The following is a 24,062-nucleotide window of genomic DNA, read 5'->3' as shown; positions in this document are numbered from 1 at the left end:
TTCCAACATCCTGTCTGAAAATTATCTTCTTTTCTCCACTTACTAAGCTCAGAGAGTTCTTATTGAAGCGACCCCCTACACAGGAAGACCAACTGTGGTGCCTGGCAAGAGAAAACAGCACTGGTTTCTAGGAAGTTCCACGCACGCACACATGCGCACACGTGCACACACACAGATACACTGGGAGTAAAGTTTAGAAAATTGTTTATGTTCCTCCGCAGTGCCTGATCCTGAAGACTGGCAGCCATCCCAACAACACTCATAGCAGGGGCAAAAGCAGGTGCCAGGGCACAGCTGGAAACAGTGTCCAGCCCCTGCCCCAGCTGGGAGGGCCACACTGTGCTCCTGTGGGTGCCGAGAGTCCCTAAAGCTGTGGGAGATCACCTCTGGATCTCTGCCTGCTACCTGGTGGGCGTGACTCGTGGCTTGCCTGCCTGTGACCATGTATGCTGAACGTGACCTGTGATATGATTGGAGGGTCTAAAAGGATAGATGTGCCTTCTAGCCAATGACAGTGTCATTGTCGGGTGGGAGGACTGTTGTGGAACGCCCTTCTGCCTTCCCCTTTGCTAGTCTATGTAAGTTGTGCTCACTCTACAGTAAGTGGCCTCACAAGACTGTCCCCGATGCTTCTTGACCCAGAGAACACCATCACCTCACCTGCTGTGTGGTCTCAGGGCCTCTGGTGGGACAAAACCCCCAAGAGAGAGACTGAGGGGACACCTAGGACAGGGGTGCAGCTCCGTGTTGCAGGGGGTGTATTTAGGCTGAAAATTACTTACCAAAAAGCCTTAGCAATTAAGAAAAAAGTAGCTATGGAATTTATCTTAATATCCAAGAAGAATGTTACGTTCTTGTGAAATATGTTTGGAGGCAGTCGAGGTGGGTCTTTTTTTTTTTTTTCCAGTATTCTAAGTGGTGGCAGGAGATTTCTCCCATCAAGGAGAAAGTATGTTCTATAAATCCATTCTCAGTGTTATGAAGTTTTACAAAATATTATTTGAGAAGGAGAAAGAGAGAGGGAGAGAGAAGGAGAGAGTGTGTTCCCATCCACTGGCTCACTCCCCGAATGCTTTCCCAGAGCCAGGACTGGGCCTGGATGAAGCTGGGAGCTGGGGACACTCTCCATGTGAGTGGTATAAACCCAATCTCTTGAGCTGTTGCTGCTGATTCCCAGGGTCTGCCTTGGGTCTGTATTAGGAAGCTGGAATTGGGAGCCAGAGTCAAGATTATTATAACAGGATGTAGGTATCTTGGCGGGCATCTTAACTGCTAGTTTAAAGACTTTCCTGCATTCTTGGTCTTCAATCACATTTGCTTGAATCTCATAACGAGCATTATGGAGCCCTCGCATTGTGATGGAAGATAAAGTCTTAGAAACAGTGCCTTTATCGTTATTGTACATGACCATCAGAAGGATGCTGAGGGCTGGAGTGTAGTGCCTTGTCCCTAGTCACCAAGCATCATCGGGCTTCCCACTTGGCGGTGGTCAGCATGTCACAGTCTCCCTGGCTCTGGGATCACAGTTGTTTTCATGGGTACTTGCCCTAGACAGGGCCCTGTGCTTTGAGGTGTCCCCTTTCTGATTTGATGATTGTTATTTGCCATCTTGAGACTTTTGATTGTTATCTTGTGCGTGAAGTAGGATGAGACCAGAGGACAAGAGTGCGAACTGAGTATAACACGCAGTGAGCCACTTCGCTGGTCCTCACAGCTGCTCCCCTCTGATGCTGGGACACTCGGTGAACAAGGAATTCCAGCCCTCCCACCACCTGTGGGCGTTTCAGGAAGACACAAAGCAAGGATGACCGAGTGAGATGAGGAGAGTCCTTGATGGTTTTAGAGGCATAATTTCCACTTGAATCAGACTTCTTGGATCGAAGAAAAAGCAGCCAATGACAGTCTAAGAAACACAGATGATCAAGGGAGCCTATGATGTAGGTTCTTACTCATGTTACCTCCTTGAATTAGCCAAACATGACTCTGAAAATGAAGACACAGGCCGAACGGGAAAGAGAAGGTGACCACGTGCGTCTTTGTAGTCCCTGGTCATTAGCAACCCGAAGGCACGGGCTGCTGAGAGGATGTGTGCATGCCAAGAAGTGCAATTAAGTGTCAGCTCCATCGGGTGCTGTATCTCCTCTGTTCTGAGGAAGAAAACATGCGTGCACGAGACACAAAGCATGCATTATGTAATTTTGCTGACTCTGTGCTAAATACTGTTATGTTTTCATTTAAGGTGGGCATGGCACAATATCAGAATGAACAGCACTGGTCTGACTAAGCTTAAAAGTTTTGTTTTTTCTTGACTTAGATCAAATAGCAAATTCTAAAGTATGATTAGTTGAGCGACTGCAGAACAAAGGAAAAAAATCTTTATATTGTAGTATCTTTAATCATCCTTTCTTCCCCTGCTTTAGCGTAATTTTCATTTTGTACTGCACCCAAAAATAGATGTAGTTGTCTTTGCATACTGGTAATAAATATGAACTTCAGTGGAAACACATATGATGGCTGCCGTGTTCACCCTTGGTGACAGATTTGCATAATTCAGGTCTGCTAGTGTTCACCTCACATAGAGTCAAATTCGTGTTTTTGGAGGATGGCCCATGAAGAGGGCAGGAAGAATGAGGGGCAGACAGGCATGGGCCGGCCTGGTTTCTCCTCGCTGCTGGGACTCGCAGCTCAAACTCCGGGGGGAGTTTCCTGAAAGAGTGTGACCTCGTGGAAGAACCAGGAAGCACGAGTGTTGGCCCACCTGTGGAAGAAGGCTCCTCCTGGACGCATTCACCCCCCATCAGTTCTGGCTTGTTCTGCTCCTGGCAGTCATGTTCAGAAAAAGTAGGACCAGGAAGAGAATCAGAGGGAGGGTTCAGAGCACCACCAGCACCTGTTGTGTTCATGGAGCCAGAAAAGGGTTACAGTGATTCACAAACACACGGACCCACACAGGAGGATGCCCAGGACAAAGATGACTCTGAAAACCAGAAAGGGACCAATCCTGTCAACCCTTTGCTCTTGGCCTTCCAAACTCCAGGCTTGGGGGACAACCTGTGCTGCTGGATAGACCACCCAGTCTATGGCACCTGCTTAGCTCCAGCCAAAACACCTCAGAAAAAACAAAAGCCTGTGAAAGACCACTAAAAGCCTTTACAGCAGAATGGAGGCGTGATGAGAGATCTGAGTGCCAAGGGTGTGAATTCTGCGGGCATGCTAGCCCGGCTCACCCTGCGGAGGCCTCAAGCTCGTGGTGCCTTTGGCTCATGCCTTTGGATAAGTTACTTAACCTCTTGGTGTCTCCACATCCCCCACTGTGAAACGAGCTTCCAATATTGGGTCCATTAGACAGATGCCATTACTAATCAATGATCAAATGAGAGAACACGTGACGGCCTTAGAACACGCCCACTGCTCAGCATGTTGGTCTATTTCCTTGTTTTTCTGCAGGCAATTAAAGCCTCCCGGGGGCCAGAACTATGCATTCTGCTGCTTTAGTTATACATGGGAAGCATTTACCGAGTGGAAAGCATTTATTGAGTGTCGACCTTACATCTCAAGGAATAAAAAGTGTTGAGGTTGAGTCAGGGGAAGTAGGACACACTAAGAAAACACCAGAGGCAAACTGTACATCTGTACGATTGGATGTTAACTGTACCAGACATTCACACCTTGAGCTAACAGCCATCTGATGTCACCCTTCTGCCAAGCCATGTGTCCAGGGTCATGGGGACAGATGGCCAAGGCGAGTTCCAGAACCTGCTGTGGAACCGGAACCAAACTCAGGTGTGTAGGCGACTATTTGCCGCATTATTCCAGCCTGTTGATGCGATAATTATTGGAAGGAAGCCTCCTGCCATATTACCTTCCTATCAATCTTGTGAGGTAGGCAAGCATGCGTTACTGCCTTCCCTTTTAAGCTTGGCAACTGTGGCCCAGGAACAGTGAATCCACCAGTTCATGCGCAGTGTGAGATATTCTTGAATTAGAGTGGTCTGTTTGGCTATGGATCTGCTGACAATTGAGATACCTAGATACTGTTTAGACAGAGTCCTCCGGAGTGACCCTCCAGAGGGTGTGCATGAACTCGGTTGGCAAGGAGGTTTGGAAAGCCATTCCTCCTGTATGCCATGGATTGCCTCTTGGTGTCTGCCTGATCTGAAGGCAAGGATAGGTCTGGGTTCAGAGAATCGGCATCTGAGCTGTTGCACCTGTCACAAGTTTGATGAATCAACGTGGGCACTTTGCAGCTCTTGGGCATGGACTTCTCATCTGTGAATCCAAGAGATTGTACTCAAGGATGGCCGAACTGTGTTGCAAGGTGATTCTGTGGATGGAACCTTGGTTGCCCCTAGGAGACTAGTCAGAAACCAGCGCTATATGAAGGTAGAAGTTCTCGCCCTGTGGCCTCAGCCAGAGGCCCATCCCTCATTAGGAACCATGCATTTCATAGCTGAAGTTTATGGAAAGCAATGATGTAGGTAGCATTGGGAGCAGTGTGCAAGGCCTTAGCCAGGTCTTGGTTAAGGAACAAGTCTCCTGGGGCCTTAAAGAATCAGCAAGTACAAATCCTACAGGAACTCTCTGGCCATAGAACAGAAAGTCCTAGAACAAAGCCTGTTTTGATCCTTTGTCCTGGCGAAGGGTGATGCCGTATCTCCAGGCTAAGCTATGATGCATGCATTGTTTGCAGGGCAATAATAAAAAAAGGGAAACACACAAGGAGGAGGAGTTTGGGTGGTTTGGCACTCACACTTCAGGATGGGAAATACCCTGGAATTCTGGTTAAAAACGTAGCATTCAATTTTTTTTTTAAACAAGTGTGCCAGTATCATTGTACCAGAGATCTTCATGGGGGTGGTGAGCAATGGGGGAGATAAACACGAACAATCAAGCATCCTGGTACTTGGAACAAACATTCCAGCGGGTTGGCATCACAGCCCTTACTGTAACATCAGGGCTAGCAGTGGTGACCGCCTGTTTACACTCCCAGGGGATCCCTCTAGGGAAGCCTTTCCTTTTATGGGAACAGGCAGTTGTGCTCCTGGTCCAGGGCTGCGACTGTTTTGAGCTGCAAAGGTCAAGTGCCCTCACCCTGGGAGGTCCCGGGGCTGTGACTCCAAGGTGTCTGAGTTGGTTCAGGGATTTAATATGTGATCCTATGCTGACCTGGGGCCTAGCTCAGGAAGCTTTGTTCTGTGATATTAAGTACCTTATGGGCAAAGGAAAAGAGTTGTTTATAAACCTTTGCAAACCAACGTCATGGTACAGTACATTAAGCCACTGCCTGAAATGCCAACCTTCCATGTGAGCGCAGGTTTGAGTCCTGAGCAAGTGTTCAGGCTCTTTCCCTCCATGTGGGAGACGTGGTTGGGGTTTTAGGCCCCTTTTCTTGACAACCTTTGGGGGAGGGAGTAAATCTGAGAATAGGTCTCCCTCTTTCTCTGTGACTCAGATTTTCAAGTAAAGGAAATACTATAAAAACCTATTTTAAAAGACAAGGGTGGGGCAGCACAATAGTGTAGCAGTTAAGGTCCTTGCCTTGAACGCCCCAGGATCCCATGTGGGTGCCGGTTCTAATCCCGGCAGCTCCACTTTCCATCCAGCTACCTGCCTGTGGCCTGGGAAAGCAGTCGAGGACGATCCAATGCTTTGGGACCCTGCACCCCTGTGGGAGACCTGGAAGAAGCTCCTGACTCCTGGCTTCAGATTGGCTCAGCTCCACTGAGCTGAACCATAAAAACTGGTTGTGACCACTTGGGGAGTGAACCATCGGACGGGAGATCTTCCTCTCTGTCTCTCTCCTCTCTGTATATCCGGCTTTCCAATAAAAATAAATAAATCTTAAAAAAACCCCACAAAGACGAGGGAACTGTATTCTTCTACTAGTATGGGCTGCTTGTACAGTCTCTGGTGTAGGGAGGTGTCCAGCATCCACTGCCTGTCAGTAGTGATGCTATTTCTTACTGTGATTTCAAATGACTGATATGACCTTCCCTAAACCAAATATTTCTTGCCTTTCCAGTGGGAAGCTCAGCCTTGTTCTTGAATGTCAGCAGAATGGGCCCAGCCATGCCTAGAGATGATAGTTGATGTCCATTCTACCTGCTTGGGTATCACTAACTACTTTCCTCCCCGCTTCAGTTGACTGATGCCTGCAGGATCTGTTTGGCACCCAGAACCCTGATAGAAAACACATTTGTGTTTCACGAATACCTGTTACACATGCGGGCTGATTTGGGCTCGGGGTGTGCCAGACTAGGTTTGTAACAATTGACAATGAGAGTGATTTGTGCTTTCTACCCATCCTGTACTCATCCCACATTCCTGTTGCATGCCAGGTGTCTAGAGCCGCGGTTCACCTCTGGTCTTTCCGAGAGCCTCAACCCAGAAATTTCCATGGCACATATGTAGACAGGGGTCACCTGGAAATGATCCAGGACAGAGGAGGGTATTTTTATGGGGCAAGAGTCCTCCAACAAATAATTCTCCCATGATAAACCCAACAGATTGCTTTGAAAATGAATATCAGCAGAAAAGCTACCAAAGGGCTTGTAGGAGGGTCAGGGTTTGGTAGCCAGCCTGCAATAAGAAATACACTGAGTGTTTCTTCTCTCAACAGCCCCGGCTCTGTGCTAACAGTCCCACTCTGCTGGCCTCAGCTCCACATGGAGCTTGTTGGCACAGGAAGTAGGGGAAGTCAAGTGTCTCAAACGTACTGAATACCAGACATCCCTTTCCATCTTTGAGCCCACGAGCCACTGAGCCGTGCAGGGTGCCGGTGAGAAGTGGAGCTTTTGGTGGTTTCCCCTGTGTTGCTGGGCTGTGTATGTCTGGCTCCTGGCCTCACCTCCCGCTTCGCCTGACTAGGGTCCTGTGTTGCTGGGCTGTGTATGTCTGGCTCCTGGCCTCACCTCCCGCTTCGCCTGACTAGGGTCCTGTGTTGCTGGGCTGTGTATGTCTGGCTCCTGGCCTCACCTCCCGCTTCGCCTGACTAGGGTCCTGTGTTGCTGGGCTGTGTATGTCTGGCTCCTGGCCTCACCTCCCGCTTCGCCTGACTAGGGTCCTGTGTTGCTGGGCTGTGTATGTCTGGCTCCTGGCCTCACCTCCCGCTTCGCCTGACTAGGGTCCTGTGTTGCTGGGCTGTGTATGTCTGGCTCCTGGCCTCACCTCCCGCTTCGCCTGACTAGGGTCCTGTGTTGCTGGGCTGTGTATGTCTGGCTCCTGGCCTCACCTCCCGCTTCGCCTGACTAGGGTCCTGTGTTGCTGGGCTGTGTATGTCTGGCTCCTGGCCTCACCTCCCGCTTCGCCTGACTAGGGTCCTGTGTTGCTGGGCTGTGTATGTCTGGCTCCTGGCCTCACCTCCCGCTTCGCCTGACTAGGGTCCTGTGTTGCTGGGCTGTGTATGTCTGGCTCCTGGCCTCACCTCCCGCTTCGCCTGACTAGGGTCCTGTGTTGCTGGGCTGTGTATGTCTGGCTCCTGGCCTCACCTCCCGCTTCGCCTGACTAGGGTCCTGTGTTGCTGGGCTGTGTATGTCTGGCTCCTGGCCTCACCTCCCGCTTCGCCTGACTAGGGTCCTGTGTTGCTGGGCTGTGTATGTCTGGCTCCTGGCCTCACCTCCCGCTTCGCCTGACTAGGGTCCTGTGTTGCTGGGCTGTGTATGTCTGGCTCCTGGCCTCACCTCCCGCTTCGCCTGACTAGGGTCCTGTGTTGCTGGGCTGTGTATGTCTGGCTCCTGGCCTCACCTCCTGCTTCGCCTGACTAGGGTCCTGTGTTGCTGGGCTGTGTATGTCTGGCTCCTGGCCTCACCTCCTGCTTCGCCTGACTAGGGTCCTGTGTTGCTGGGCTGTGTATGTCTGGCTCCTGGCCTCACCTCCTGCTTCGCCTGACTAGGGTCCTGTGTTGCTGGGCTGTGTATGTCTGGCTCCTGGCCTCACCTCCTGCTTCGTCTGACTAGGGTCCTTTTGGGAAGAATTGAATAGGAAAGGTCAGGCACTCAGCAGCTCACAAATGAGATCTGGGGGGTTGTAAACACCTAGTTCTCAGATTCAACGGCTCGTGTGGAGGTTGGCATATGCGTGGTGGTCCCTTGCTCTCAGGACCCCCTGTGGATACCAAACTCTGTGGGTGCTGGAGTCTCCTTTACGGTCTGGTACTTTCACTGAAGCTATGCAAGCCTCCCGTATGCTGTAATTCATCTCTAGCTTGCTTACAACTCTGCACAGGGCATAGCTGTACCAGCCTGCATTATTTAGGGAGTAGTGATAATAGCAGTGTGCGTACCTGTTCATTTCAGATGTAATTGTTTCCCAGATAGCTTAAAGCCAAAGCTGACTGGCTCTGAGGAGACAGGAAATTCAGTGTCAAAGTGGTTTTCCAAAACTAGTTTTCATCATGCGCTTTTGTATGAACCACTCTTACGTGGTACAGCAGCTGGAAATGAAGCTTCAGATTCCAGATGACCAAGCAGCAATGGTTGCAGAAGAGTTAGCAGATATTTCTAGCTTTCCACTCTCCTTCATTCTACTAGTTTCTCACTTGTGGCTTCCAGGCATGTATGATTTAGATGATCCTTTAGATGATCCAGGGACTTCCCAACTCCCCCCACTAAAACACACACAAAGGCTTTATGAGGCTTCAGCACACAGCTTGCAATGAAACGAAGAGCTTAGAGTCAGGTAGCCCGGGACTCAGTACGTCACAAGGTCTGGGCTCAGCTGTGACGGTGCTGCAACAGAGGAGGTAGGAGAGGCACGTGGAAGGAGAAACAACGGAGAAGCTTTCTTCTTGCTCACTTTAGGGTGTTGAAAATAAGAAAGAGCCAAATGTGGCCACGAGAGTTGGAGTCTGAGCAATGGGAGGAGGACGCGCTGCGGTTCAGTAGGGAGGGATCGGATGGAATCAATGCTACAGCCGTAGGTAGGGACTGGAACTCCTGAGCATGGATTTGGAAGTTATTCTCCATGAGACCACAGTGCGGTGACCTTCCTCAAAAGAAAAAGTGAATCAACACGGCCTTGTCACAAGCAGCTGTGCAAAAGGCTGGGGTGAAGCAAACAAACAAAAAATAGGTAAATAAGCAAAATAAAAGGGGGGCGGCATTGGATTGCACCTGCTTCCGATGTCAGTGGCTCGCAACTGTTGACCTGTCACCATGGCTAAACAACGACAGCATCTTGGGACAGAGTTAAGACCCGTGGCAGCCACCCAGCTGAGAGAGGCCAGTGGGAAGTTTCAACCCAGGTTTACCAGGAGTCTTTCGCTTCTCAGTTAACACTGATGGAAGACGCTGCAGGTGAGGAACTGGAAGACGGCCACAGGGGGGCAGTCTTTCCGTCATGGATGCTGAGTGGTTCTGATCTTAGCCAACTGTTGTGCCCTTGCTGAGATAACCACCAGCACTGTGTGCGCCACTGGCCCAGATGTTTAAGCTAGCACAATCTGTTCTCAGTTCTGGAGACCAGAAGTCCAAGGTCAGGATGGGTTGCTCCCAAGGCTCCTCTCTGGATGTCCATCTCCTCCCTGTGGCTTCACATCATCTCCTCTCTATGTTCAAATTCCCTCTTCTACAGATGCTTGGCGTACCGGATGTAGAGCTCAGCTGTACCAACTCATTTCCGCTTAATTACTATTTTAGAGGACTTGCCGTCAAATAGGACTACATTCTGAGATTTGGGGGCTTACGACTTCCTCCATGTGAATTTTAAGGGGATACATTTCAGCCAACAGTGGGTCATTCCTTGACCGTAGACTATTCTGTGGGATTCCGTGTGACCAGCAGTTGCAATCCAGAGGAAAAACTGTATGGCTGTGGGAAGACCTTCTGACAAAGAAGAAAACCCACTGTCCATCCTGTTCTTGAGATTGGTGACAGGTTGACAGCAGAAGCGATGCCAATGTTTTGCTCACAGATGTGACGTGATTGGTGTGGTATGGATGTGTATGAAGGAGAAAAGCAATTGGCTTCCACTGAGCCAGACACCTACCCCTGGGTCCTCTCTCCCCAGCACATGGGATGCTTGGGGACCCTTCATGCTTCCATTGATGGTCCCAGAAGCGTAGCTCTTTCCTGACTGTCACTGATACACTACTTTGTTCAGTTTGTCCTCTTCATAGTTGCTGAAAAATGAATCTCAAAATGGATTGGCAAAGCCAACTTTCTTTTTTTTTATTCTATTTTTGACAATCTTTACATAGTTGATTAGGGTAAAAAGGTTCAAGGGCTACCGGAAAATGGGTAAGACTATTATTTCCACATTGTTTCCTTCATGTATCTGAGGTAAAGGGGATATGAAGGGAGAAGCCCCACCCAGTCTCCCACCCACCCCAGGTCCCGGATGTAGGGCATGCTCCGAGTGTCTTGTTCAAGTGGTTTTGATAGTTCAACAGTTCTGAATTGCTGCCAATCTCGCCCCTCCAAGCACAATGAGGTCATTGAGGAATCCAGTGATTGACCTAGCCCATCTTAGAGTCTCCGTTTGCCCAGTTTTTCACTGCCAACATATGGCTGAGGTGGTTGATTGACTTGTTCTGTCGTCTGTCTTTTCATGGTTAGGGTTCTGAGTTCAGCAGTTCAACTGGGGAGATCCCCAAAGAAACTTTGTCTGAGGTGTTCCCAGACTAGATTCTTGTGTGTACCAGCAAGTACAGGGCCCGGCACAGTCCGTCGTCCCAATCAGCTGGTGGTTGCAATTGCTGGGTTGGTTCTGTTTCCAGCATTATCTTCCACTGGAACCAATGGGTGTTGCAGTCCAACCTGGTTCTGCCCAGCACATACTCGGCCCTCACGTAAACCAGTGGGAGCTGCAGCCTAGTTGGAGCGACCCACAATAACCCCCACCAGGCCCGCCCCCTACCCTGGTTTGTCAGTATGTGTAGCAGACTAGTCCAGTCTGTCCCACATCCCATTCAGCTCTCATACATGTCAATGGGCATTGAAGCCTAGTTCCATATAACCAGCTCCTCTATCCAGCCCACACAGATGTTGTGGGTGCCTTTCTGTCTAGCCACCCCAGCCCCGTCTGGTTTTCGTGCCGTCCAGTGGGAGTAGTAACCCAAGAGGGAGGAGCCCACTATTTCCCTTCTAGGCCATTCCCACTCCCAGAATATGCACTCTCCAGGTGGTTCTGTGGTTTGACTTGACAGAATTAGCCCCCAGTGCCAGCTTCTGCCAGCTGATGCTGCGACTAAGCCCACCAACCCTCACCCACTCTAATTTTTGTTTGCACCAGTAGGAACAATCAGCCCAGCCTGGCTTTTCCCTGATCTAGTCCACATGAGGCACACAGGTATTGTAGCTCTGCTTATCTGGTCTGCCCCCATCCCAGCTCACTCTCTCCAGTGGGAGTAGTTGTCCAGCAAGGGAACCCCCATATTCCCCCTGCCGCCTCTGCCCCCTCCCTTCCTGTTTCTCACGTGTACGTGTTGGGCGCTGCGGTCACATCCGGTACAGGCAACCTCACCTTGGCATTCCGTAATGTGCATTGGTTTTTTTGCTCGACCAAACCTGACTCGACCTACACCTTGTTCTGGTGCTAGGATTTGCCAGTGGATGACGTAAACAAAGCCAACTTTCATCATGGCTTCCAGTCCTCTGTAGTGTAATAGTAAGTCTTTCTGAGAACTCCATTCCTAAAGGAAAGTTCCCTGAACCCAAACAGGGAGACTGTTCAGAAATTTGCTTGCATACTTGCCTTGATTCCAGCTCACCTCTGGGGCTGAGATCCTCCCCATGCAATCCCGCACAGTTTAGAATTCTTTGACACTTGTTAGTCTGTTTACAGCCATTTCCTGTTACAGCTACCTAGGCTTTCTGGCCCACTTGGGTGGAGTGGAATGTGAATTCCTGGTTTCATCGCTCAGATTTGTGTTATCAGAAACTCATTTTCTCCCAGTCCTGTTATGCATGGTCATTTCAGCAATTAAGCGAACACATGGTGGCAAGCACACCTCTGGTTATGAAAGGGCAGGCACACAGGGGTGGGGCCCCTGGAAAATATTTTCTTTTGCAAGGATTAAAGTCCTGTGAAATTACTAGATTTTTTTTTTTTAAATTGTTTGCAGGTTCATTCCTGAATGGCTCATCAGAGATCCTTTCCAGGAGTGCTGGCAGCAGTGTTTAAAAATCTATAAAAATCAGATAATAGGCTGTTAACATTTGAGTCAGGTGGCAAGCAGTTGAATGAACACAGGTAGGGACACCAGTCCTTTCAGAGCCCTGTTGTCAAGCCAGCTGGGGGTCTGGCTTGGTATTAAATCTGCTTTGTGCCAAACTCTCTTACAACTTGATTGTTGGGTACAAGGAAAGGATGACAAACGTGGGCACTTGGACTGCCTTGGGTGCAGCTGGGGCGTCAGGTTCTCCCATTTTGGAATCAGGACAGGACTTTACAGGTTGGGTGCCCAGGATGCTGACTCCAGGGTGCAGATTTACCTGCAGGAGATAAGCCAATAAATGTCCAGGATGCTCTTCTGAGGGCAGAGGAGGAAGGGGGGGTGCAGTGCAGTTGCCTTGGGCCTCAGTTGACAGATCTGAGTTGGGGCAAAGGTAACCGGCACCTGCATTCTACACTGGCTCAGCTACTACTGGGTCTGTGCTGCCCAGGAGGGAGAGGGAGCGGGTGCTGGAGAAGGCAGCTCTGTTGAGGCAAGAGCAGTTCTCAGAGACTGACAATGCTGGACTACAAATTCTTTACTTTGGAAGAGGGTATGTGATATTCAGCAAAGCTTGTGGAGGATAATGGTGAAGTTTATAGGTTAAAATCTCATATACAGATACCCACACGTACATGCAAATGAATACTAACAGTAATTGCTTCTTCATTTGCGTGGGGAATTTATTCCAGAACCCTTGAAGTATACAAGGCCCATGGACGTTCAAGTCCCTGACATCAACTAGCAAGTATTAGCATAGGACTTACCCCACATCCTCCCTCTGCTCTAAATCATCTGTAGATGACCTGCAATATGTATTTTAATGCAGATATTGTGTAAGTAGTTGCTTTGTATCATTTAGTGAGTAATGACAAGAGAGATGTCTGCATGTGTTCAGAACACAAGCAACTTTCAAAAATATTTTCAGTCATGGTTGGCTCATTTCAAGGGCGTACCACCGGGATATGCAGGGCCCACCGCAATGTCAGAAGGCAGAACTGCAAAGAATAGGAACCCTGACTACAGGGGGTGGGACCACATGGCTTCATGGTGGCATGCAGTAGAAATCTTAGGGCAGGTGTGCAGAGAACAAGAAAGGAGCATTACTGGGACAACTCTTGGGGAGGAACCGAAGGGAAGGTGATCTCCGGAGCTCAGAGGCTCTTGGCTCCTGATTGGACCAAAGAGGGACAGAAATGCAATTCAATGTCCTCTCACTGTGGGTGTTGGGAGGCAGGAAATGGGAGGAGAGAAGGGTGAGGCTGTTACGGGGTGCAAGCGAGATCACACCAGACATATCTAAGGTTTATTAAGGAGTCTTTATTAACCAACCTTGGTGATAACAGGGCACACTAGAAATAGCAAACCACAAGTCCACATGGCAATCCAGTCAATTGAAACCCCAAGAGGAACAAATGGTCATTACCCTGAAGTCCATCCGTTAAGCTGAAGACCTATGTCCCCGCTTCCCCAGCAATACAACTTATCTTGAGAGACATGCAACGAATAACCTGGACACACTTACAAAGCTGCGGGCATTCACCTTTCCCTGGCTTCTCTGCCCACATTCCACTGCTGCTGCTAGGCCTCACCTCTCCTGGAACTCCCGATAGGACACAAATTAGAAATACAAAGCATCTTAGCATGGCTAGCTTCACTGCCCCGCACAAGCAGTGAACAGAGGGTGAGGAATACAGACACAGGGGCCATGCTCAGGGGACACCTGTCCTCAGAGGTACTGGGGAGGCCAAGAGTCGCAGTGCCAGAACAATGGAAGCCTGTGACCAAGAGAGCGAGCACCTGCTTATCATGAGCCTTTATAGGGGCCTGTGATGGGCGTGGTCATACAACAATGCAGTACCGCCCCCCTCAGGTGATAGGTGAGAGTCACAGGTGGGGGGGAGGAGTGACTTCCGAACTTGTGACCCTGAACTAGCTGCCTACCTCAGCACAGTGCCAAGAGGCTGAGTGTTCTTGGTGAATCCCATTCAGACTGCTCCGGACTCAGTGGAAGACAGGAGGCTGGTGAGCCTGTCCTAGGGGATTAGACAGAAATGTGGCAGCAGCTTCGTTTCTTGTCTCACATGAAAGACGAATTTCCATGTGGACAAACTCTAGTTGGCAAAGTACTATTTATTTAGGAGAGAAAGAAAGAGAGCGCCTGTCTTAGTGACAGGAGGGGACTCCAAGGTAGGAAAGACCCGAGGAAGTGGTGGAAATGATGTCTTCTGGGCGCCATCTCAGGGAGAGGTTGCACAAGAATCACCCCAAGGACAGAAAGAAAGAAAAAAGTATTTGCGATGGGTTGTAACGTCTGCCACCTTAACCGGAAACAAAGGTTGAGACTTATAGCTTCCTCCTTCCAGCCTGAAAGCCAAGTGCCATCCTCTGACTGCGAGCCAGAGATGCGATGGGCCTGGGCCAGTCTCCTCGCTCTAAGAGATGGGGATTGATACCTTGATCCCGTCCTTTTGTTCCCTCCCCAGAGGCAGAACCAGATTCAAGAAGAGTATGGAAATAGGGGGAAACCCTGTTTTTACATTTTAAAAGATGATTTTATCAGGGAGAAGTACAATCAACATTTCAAAGGCAGCTTTTCCAGGGACCCCAGACCCTAACTGGCTATGTTCTACTCCCTCACACAAGATGGGCACCAAGGCAGTGCTATGAAAAAGTGGCTGTGACCTGTCCCGCCTGTCCCACTGCCCTGGATGCTGTGTTCACATCCCTCTGCTGCTGCTGGACTGCTCCCCCCATTTATTTAAGTCTGTCTGTGATCTCTTAGCATCTACAGGCTCACTGGGACCCCAAAGGTCATCTCTAACATCTCGTTTGTGGAAAACGTGGATCAGGTGCTGGGTCTAAGAGAATCGGAGTGACCAAAGTGGCCATGTCAGGTCTGCCCACTGGAACCCTCAGGCTGTGAATTGGTTTAGAACAATTGCCATTGTAGACGTGATGGAGGTACGGAGCTCCAGCTGGGGTCATCTTGATTTAGGAAGGACCTTAAATCCACCCAAGAGGGTGATCAGGAGCAACAGAAATGAAGCAACTAACAGTGAGAGGTGGCCACCTGTGTGGGAACACGGAGCAGAGTGTGTTATGGGGTACAGCCAGTGACAGCCAGCATCCCTTGACAGTGGGCAAATAGAATGTGGCTGTGTCTCCCACCCTCTAAGCCCTCAGCCACTCCTCCCCACCACCACCTAGGTGTTCCCTCTTGCCCACCTGTGACTCTCACCTATCACCTGAGGGGGGCGGTATTGCATTGTTGTATGACCACGCCCATCACAGGACCCTATAAAAGCTCATGATAAGCAGGGGCTCACTCTCTTGGTTACAGGCTTCCATTGCTCTGGCACTGCGACTCTTGGCTGCCCCAGTACCTCTGAGGACAGGTGTCCCCTGAGCATGGCCCCTGTGTCTGTATTCCTCACCCTCTGTTCACTGCTTGTGCGGGGCAGTGAAGCTAGCCATGCTAAGATGCTTTGTATTTCTAATTTGTGTACTATCAGGAGTTCCAGGAGAGGTGAGGCCTAGCAGCAGTGGAATGTGGGCAGAGAAGCCAGGGAAAGGTGAATGCCCGCAGCTTTGTAAGTGTGTCCAGGTTATTCATTGCATGTCTCTCAGGATAAGTTGTATTGCTGGGGAAGCGGGGACATAGGTCTTCAACTTATCAGATGGACCTCAGGGTAATGACCATTTGTTCCTCTTGGGGTTTCAATTGACTGGATTGCCATGTGGACTTGTGGTGCCGTGAGAACCTTGGGGTGTTTAGGATGCAGGATGGCACAGTCATTGTCCAAAACAATATGGAGGTTCCCAAAGAAAGGAATGCTGGTGCCCCTAGAGGACACAGAAATGCTGGGCTCCTTCTTGGTTCATTTCACTTGAGAAGTCTTGGACAGAGCTGGCTTCTATTGATATTGCCAAATCAGTGACAGCGAAGTGACTATAACAGTATGATAATCAGAAGAATGTTAGCATCCAGCTACTGATTAGAGTTTTGTCCGAGTTTGCAGGAACACCATATGTAACAGGAACAATACATACATCATTGGCATTAATATGACATACTTGAACCTGATGTGTGTGTGCGTGACAGAGAGGATATGAACGGAAAAGTTTCTGATATGTTGCTTAAAAATGACTGTTTTCTATTCTTGTATCATACAACACCAAAACTAATGTGAAAACTATTTTGTTTTTAACCACATGCTCTGAATTTCCTTTGCCAATGACATTTCAGACACCAAATGCTGGAGCAAGTTTGTGTTCTGGAAATTCAGTGGCATCTTCCTGGAGATTGTGGGAAACGGGCAGGGGGACTCGGTAGGGGACATGCTATCAGGGATGACCGCCTCTGCAGCTCAGCGCAGAGCTGTGGGAGGTGGAGTCAGTGCCTACTCTTTCTCCATTCATTTCTTGGCCTCCCCTAAGGGCAGCTTTGGGGTCCTTCACCCGCAGGACCCTGCTTTCTGCAAAGACCTTGTCATGTCGGTGACTTTCTGAGTCATCCTCTCATGCCTTTCCTCTTCAAGAGGGTATTCCAAATCGAGTCAGCCCCAGGGTCTCCCTGGGGTACCGTTGTGGGCAGCTACTCCCTATGTCACAGCAAACGTGCACCTGCCGCCTTGCCCCACATTGCTGCATCCCCCTGCCGCTGTGCCCCAACTGTAGCTGTCCACCCCCTCACGGACTTCCACCATTGTGAGCAGGAAGCTTGCTGGGTCAGACTAGAGAGGCAGTCTTTGAGACACTTTCTTTTTTTTTTTTTTTTTTTTTTAAAAGATTTTATTATTATTGGAAAGCCGGATATACAGAGAGGAGGAGAGACAGAGAGGAAGATCTTCCATCCATTGTTTCACTCCCCAAGTGAGCCACAAGGGGCCGGTACGCGCCAATCCGATGCCGGGACCAGGAACCTCTTCCGGGTCTCCCACGCGGGTGCAGGGTCCCAATGATTTGGGCCGTCCTCTCCTGCTTTCCCAGGCCACAAGCAGGGAGCTGGATGGGAAGTGGAGCTGCCGGGATTAGAACCGGCGCCCATATGGGATCCCGGGGCTTTCAAGGCGAGGACTTTAGCCGTTAGGCCACGCCGCCAGGGCCCTTTGAGACACTTTCACACAGGATGAGGTGGTGCTAAAGTGGGCCTCTTAAGCATGCTCACTGAGGGGACCGAGGTGGGGATAAGTGTTTCCTTGCAATGAGCCCAGAGCAGTCCACATGCCTGATCTGTACTGTGATGGGAAGAAGGCTGGGCGTGGGTTCCTGTCCTGGACGTCCTGACCCTACAGGTCTCACTCCATCTGGCAACATCTGCTTAGGTGTCTCGTCGCCTCTGCCTGCTTTGAGTCTCCAATCTTGTCTAAGCTTCGGACCATGACTCCCAGAGCAGGGGGTGGCGAAAAGCAATGAAGACTGTTGGGCAAACTTCGCTTTCTCTCTCTCTTTCTCTCTCTTTCACTCTCTCTCTTCCCTTCAGTCCTCTCTTTTACACACACACACACACACACACACACACACACACACACACACCTTCCGTTCTTCTCAAGCAGCTGGTTTGGAAAGAATGAGGCACCTGTCTGGAGAGGCTGCTGGTAGCTGGGTCCTCCTGACACATGCTCCTGGCTCTGGTAGGGTAGCCCCGGCTCTTTTGTGTCCACCACAGCTTATAACTCATAGGGAAATCGAATCAGGATTTCTGCCCCAGCTAACTCATTCCCTGGAATTATTTCCCCATCATGACTGCATTCTTTTTTTTTTCTTTTCCAGTTTTCAATTAATACCTTACCAAGATATTTCAAGGAATGAGGTGTGGGATATCAAGAATACTGGGGACAGGAAGTGGGGGTGCAGTCCCATGAAAGCCCAGGGCCAGTCCTGTGGGGACTTCTCTGCTAAGAGTAGCTCATCTCTCAATCTTGCAAGCCTGGCAGGTGCAGCCTTCAGTACTGGCTGCCTGAGAGCAGCCCTGGGGCTGGGGAAAGTCCGCAGGTTAACACATGGATCCCTGTGCACCCTGCTTAGTTCTCCTGCTGGACCCAGTGGAAGTGTATGCTCAGTGACCATCTGACACCTACTGCATTCCTGTTTCTGAGCAAGCGCCCGCCAGAAAATGGGCTGGAGGGGCTTTCTGTCAGTGGTGTCCAGAGGGAGCCTCTGCCAAGGGCTCATGAGTTAGCACCTGTCTGTTGAGTATCTGGTGTGTGTTCCCACGTGCCAGGTCCTTAGTGAACCAGACCATACATAACACATTCTCTGGGTCCTGAGCCTTCCTAGCCCCCGGGGTTCCACAGCATGACATAGAGGCATGCTAGGGTCAACAAGGACCAGGAACAACAAGCTGGGCTGAACAGGAACTGTCAGGGAGAGGAAAGCTAAAGTTATTCTTTTAATATGTATTTTTAAAATTTATCTATTTCTGTTGCAAAGTCAGATACACAGAGAGAAGGAGAGACAGAGAGAAAGATCTTCCATCTGTTGGCTCATTCCCCAAGTGGCTGCAAAGACTAGAGCTGAGCTGATCCGAAGCCAGGAGCTTCTTCTGGGTCCCCCGTGCAGGTGCAGGGTCTCAAGGCTTTGGGCCACCCTCTGCTGCTTTCTCAGGCCACAATCAGGGAGCTGGATGGGAAGTGGAGCAGCCGGGACTTGAACTGGCAACCGTATGGGATGCTGGTGGAGGCAAGGCGAGGATTTAGCCGCTAGGCTACCGAGAAGGGCTTGAAAGCTGAAGTTTTAAGTGGAGGATATTTGTGACTGACCTGCTCACCATGCATGACTGTCTCCACCTAAGTACTGCACATCAGCTGCGTGTTGTCCTGGTGCCAGCTGGGGTCTGGGCATCCCGCTCCAGAGCTTTCCTGGATCTTGGGAGAGCACTTCACACAGATCATGGAGACTGACATCACCAGATTAGTTCATGTCAGTTAATTAGTAACAGGCGGGTGTAAATGTTTGGAAATCTATGTGTAGTTATTCCATAATATGTATTTTCCAAGAACTTCTTCAAGACCTCTTTGCGTTTTTCTGCTCACAAAGCAGTGATGTCTTTGAACACTCAATCACAGAGTGAGGCTAGCCCCAGGACCCCTGACTATGCACTTGATACATCTGTGTGTTTTGAGTATCACTTACACACTTTACTTTTATTTCAGCCAAATTGATATCACCTTACTCCACAGGATGAGGATTCAATGAGATAACTGACTTTAAATACAGAGCTTGGTCGACTGCTAGCCCTTGATAGAAGACAGCCAAGAGCCGACTTAATCATTCCCTTTGGTGTCATTACTAACAAAACTTGTCGTTTGTCCACATAGGGGGGCCCACCCAGGGGATTATGGGATTGCCGTAAAATTTCCTGATGGGGCAGGACAGGGACAGGCTTGCCCACTTCAGGAATTTGCAAGGGCCCAACGGCAGTCGGCTGCTGAGCAGAGCACGTGTATTGTTGTTCGCTGTTACGGCGTAGTCAGAGTGGATGAGAAAAGCATTCTTCTTCACATTCCGGGCAGACAGTGTGTCTCCACTGTGTGAACACAGCTGTCTCGCTCATCCGTTTCTAGCACGCCTGGCCCCTCTCAGGGGGTGGACATCCTCTGATACGCCTTTTCTTTTAGAGAAAAGGAGGACAGGGCCAGCCCTGCTACCCCTGGCTTTGCCCGCCCACTGGAGATCAGTGGATTTCCTAGAGGCCCCTGGAGAAGGATGTGGGGAGCCCCAAGGGCAGGCTTTTGCAGGTCTTGGCTAAATGAAGGAATGTCAGGCTCCTGGAAGAAAACAGGGCCCCTCTCAGACAGGTGTGTGTTGTGCTAGGTGATCAGGGTCAACGCATGATGGGCTGGTCTGTCAGTACCCGATACGCCTCAAAGCCTGACCCTGAGCAAGCCAGAGAGTGTGCGAGGCAGGTACCTGCAAGCTCGCCAGCCCCTGCAAGGGCCTGTTTAGATGTGGGGGCGGTGGCCCCAGCATCACATTTTTGACTTTGAATCTTCTTGCCCCTGGAGTTACAATGACTGGCGTCCAGTCGCCTTGGGGTCAAACCCAATAACCTGCAAAATCTGGACCTGCAGATGCAACCGAATGTGGATTGGAGATTTTTTTTAAGTGATCTGCACTGAACACGTACAGTTCTTTTTTCTTGTCATTGTTCTCTAACTAATGCAGGAAAGCAGCTATTTCTATGAATGTACCTGCTACAGTATCTCTCAGGTAACCAAAAGATAGTTTGAAGTTCACCGGAGAATGCGCACAGGTGATGTACACATAGCGTGTCATGTCACACGAGGAACTTGGGCATGCAAGGACCTGCATATTCACAGGGCTCCCGAGAGCCAGGAAACTCCTGGCTTCGGATCAGCTCAGCTCTTGGCTGTTGTGGTCATTTGGGGAGTGAACCAAATGAAAGATGTCTCTTTATGCCTCTCCTTGTCTCCGTAAGTCTAATCTGCCTTTTCAATAAAACTAAATAAAAACAAATAAGTAAATAAATAATAAATAAGTATCTGACTTGATTGCAATGGTGCCTCATTTTCTCTAGCCTTCAATTATTATTATTCTTTTGTTGATGGCGTCCACTTATTGCCAGCTCTATGCTGGACACTCTGCTGGGTGCCAAAGAATGCCACGGCCAGTGGCCGCTCTCAGAGCCCTCCCTGTCTGCTGGCAGCCGGCATCCTCCCCACACCAGCTTCTTTGCTCTCTTCTCCTTGAGTTCCACCTGTGCTATGAAGAGAAGTGACTGTTTCACACCCATGGCTTGAGTACCGTTCCTCGGGTGTACTCCCCAACGTAACCTGAGCAGCAGCGATGATGGTTGCAAAGAGTCTTTCATCTTCTGGGGTGACAATGTGTGTAAGGTCCTTGTTGAGTTACAGACAGTGATCCCTGTGGTTGGTGAAAAAGTCAAGTGAACGCTGAGCCTCATTTGTCCATTCATCATCATACCTTATACAGGTCAAACCCCACCCCATCCCGGAGCCCACCTGTCCCCTAGGGGCTCTAGCGGAGCTGGAGGACTCCTGAGGGTGCTGCAGGTAGGTCTCAGCTTGTGACATCTGATCATTACTTGGTTGGTGCCAAGAAGTTTTTGGTCACACATCTTTCCATTGTCATCTGATTCGCCTAAGAGACCGTAATGTCTGTGACTCTGAAAAACGAGGGACTGAGCCCAGAGAAATCTATTCTTCTTGCCGTGTGTCCTCCAGGCAGGGTCTGGCAGCGAGTACAAGGCCGTGCTTGTTGTAGGAGTGAGAGGAGCATCGTTGCAGAGGCACCGTGTCTCCTTAACTCACCGTTCATGGGAGCTTTACAGTGTGTTTCTGCTGTCAAAACTTTCAGATTGAGTTAGGAAGTCAGATGAACTCTCGGCAACTTCAGGACAGACAGACCAAGGGACGGGAAGAAGCCCCCACTCGCCGGTCCTAAGGCAATCGTCCCACCTGCTGGGGGGATGCACACCCTTGTGGGGCCTTGTGCCTCTGCCCAGGGTTCTATAGGCGTGTCTGTCTCACACCTGAGATGCAGTTTAGGAGCTCAGCTGTGTTTGGCTGTGCCGGCTGGGGAAGCTTGGCAGAAGCCTGCTTGCACAAGGGAAGGAAGGAACAGGTGTGGGTGAGAAACTCCTCTCGAAGGCCCAAGACAGATCCGGGCATGCATTTGACCCCGAGAAGGATGGGATGTTAGCTTTGCTGAGGGTCCCTCAGTCACTCTTGTCCCTTGGGCTCCTCCAGGGACCGACACAAGCTGGAGGGAGGATGCCTCCAGAGGTGACCTTGGAGGACTGGGAGTCTGGCTGAACAGAACTGGAGCAAGGCCCAAAGTGTCAGGACCCCGTTCCAGTGACATCGTTTCTTCCTGGCTGTGACGGTTTAGGGAAATCTGGGAATCTGACATGCAGGAGTGTGTGTATGAATATATATGTGCCTGAGTGTGCGTGTGCGTGTGTGTGCAGCAGTGTGTCAGTGTATGTGTGTTTGTCAGTGTGCAGCTGTGTGTATATGAGTGTGTGGACACGTGTAAAGGTAGAAGTGTGCATGTGAATGTGTGTGTGTACATGCGTGTGCATGCTGCATGCGCACAGTGGCGTGAAGGTGAGTGTGGACGTATGAGCCTGAGTGTGTGGGTGTATGTGTGAGTGTATGTGTGTGTACACACATTGCGTACATGGATGAATCTGTGTGAGCATATGAGAATGTGTTCCTGAACATATGTATGTGTGTGTGTACATCCGAGCTGCATGGGCTCTGGTCACGCTAGCTACTTTGTTTCTGACTTTAGCAATGACTGTGAACATCTTGCCTTGTTCTGCCTTTGACAGGTGCCCTGTAATGCTGTCTGAGGGAAAGATGGCTGCCTTTACCGAAGAGGGATTAAAAATCTCTTCCTGGGCTGCAGCAGGAAGGGTGGATCTGCGGCTCACCTCTGTTTTGTCCAACTCTGCTCTTCCCAATGTGTGCCACTAAAGCTGATCGCTTCTTCCAGGTTATTGTTTTTTTTTCTAAAGATTTATTTATTTTTAGTGGAAAGGCAGATATACAGAGAGAAGGAGATACAGAGATAGAGATCTTCCATCTGTTGGCTCACTCCCCAAGTGGCTGCAACAGCCGGAGCTGAACTGATTCAAAGTCAGAAGCCAGGAGTCTCCTCTGGGTCTCTCACATGGGTGCAGGGTCCCAAGGCTTTGGGCCATCCTCGACTGCTTTCCCAGGCCACAAGCAGGGAGCTGGCTGGGAAGTGGAGTAGCTGGGACACAAACTGGCACCCATATGGATCCCAGCACGTGCAAGGCAAGGACTTCAGCCATCAGGTCATTGCGCCGGGCCCCTTCCATGTTATTTCATGTGAATAAAGCATAGAGACAGACAGTGGGGGTACTTTCGCAAGAGGTCCTGGCCAACTCCACAAGACAGACGAGGAAAGTGTAATAAATTGGCTTGATCATATTTTTTCACGGACGGGAGCCTTTGAAAAGATGTCCCAAAGAGCTAGCGAGGCTGCTCGTTCTCAGGCTCAAGTCTGGCTCATCCATTCACGGCCATGGGCGGGCACAGAAAGAGTGGTTCTTTCTGTCCTCTGTCTACAACCTTCTTTCCAGCTGGGGGTGGTGGTACCTCCTGAGTGAGAATCTTCTTTATGGTCAGACGTGACACAGAAAGGCAGGGTGAGGGAGCTGGAGCTGTTAGGGGAGAAGGGTCTGGTTTCTCTGCCCTGCCTGGGGAAGGAGGCGTTCGGGTCCTCCGGCTTGCAGGAGGATGAAGGCCCACAGAAGGCAGGAGGCCAGAGACACCTGCTTTGCCAGGTTCTCTTGTTAGCATGCTGTGTTGTGATTCTCAACTCTTCTCTTCCCATTCCTTCAGTGTTTTGCAGCTGTGCCATTTAAATTCTTCTTTTTAAAAGATGATATTATCTTTATGTGAAAGCCAGACACACACACACACACACACACACACACACACCCCACACACAGATCTTCCATCTGCTGGGTCACTCCTGAAGCGGCCGCAACAGCCAGAGCTGAGCTCATCTTAAGCCAGAGGCCAAGGGTTTCTCTGGGTCTCCCACATGGGTTCAGGGGCTCCAGGACTTGGACCATCCTCTTCTGCAGGGAGCAGCCGGGTCACCAACCAGCACCTCTACGGGATGCAGGCACCTCAGGCAGAGGCTTAGCCTACATGTCTGGCACGGGCCTCCAAACGTCTTCTTTCTAAACTTTAGACACCGATTTTCCAGTCTCAGGGTGCAGAAGGCTGCCTTGTGGCCCCTGTGTCCTCAGCAATGCAGGCAACCACCCGGCTGAAGCTGTTGGTCCCCGCCAGCCCCTCCCCACCCTCTGCAGAGCCCGCACCAGGGAACCCAGCTCTGCCGGCTGCACCGCAAGTTCCCAGGGCTCTGCGATCTCTCTCTTTCA

This window comes from Ochotona princeps, chromosome 1 (genome assembly GCF_030435755.1).
Source record: "Ochotona princeps isolate mOchPri1 chromosome 1, mOchPri1.hap1, whole genome shotgun sequence".
NCBI lineage: Eukaryota > Metazoa > Chordata > Mammalia > Lagomorpha > Ochotonidae > Ochotona > Ochotona princeps.
Note: the sequence above shows the minus strand (reverse complement) of the source record.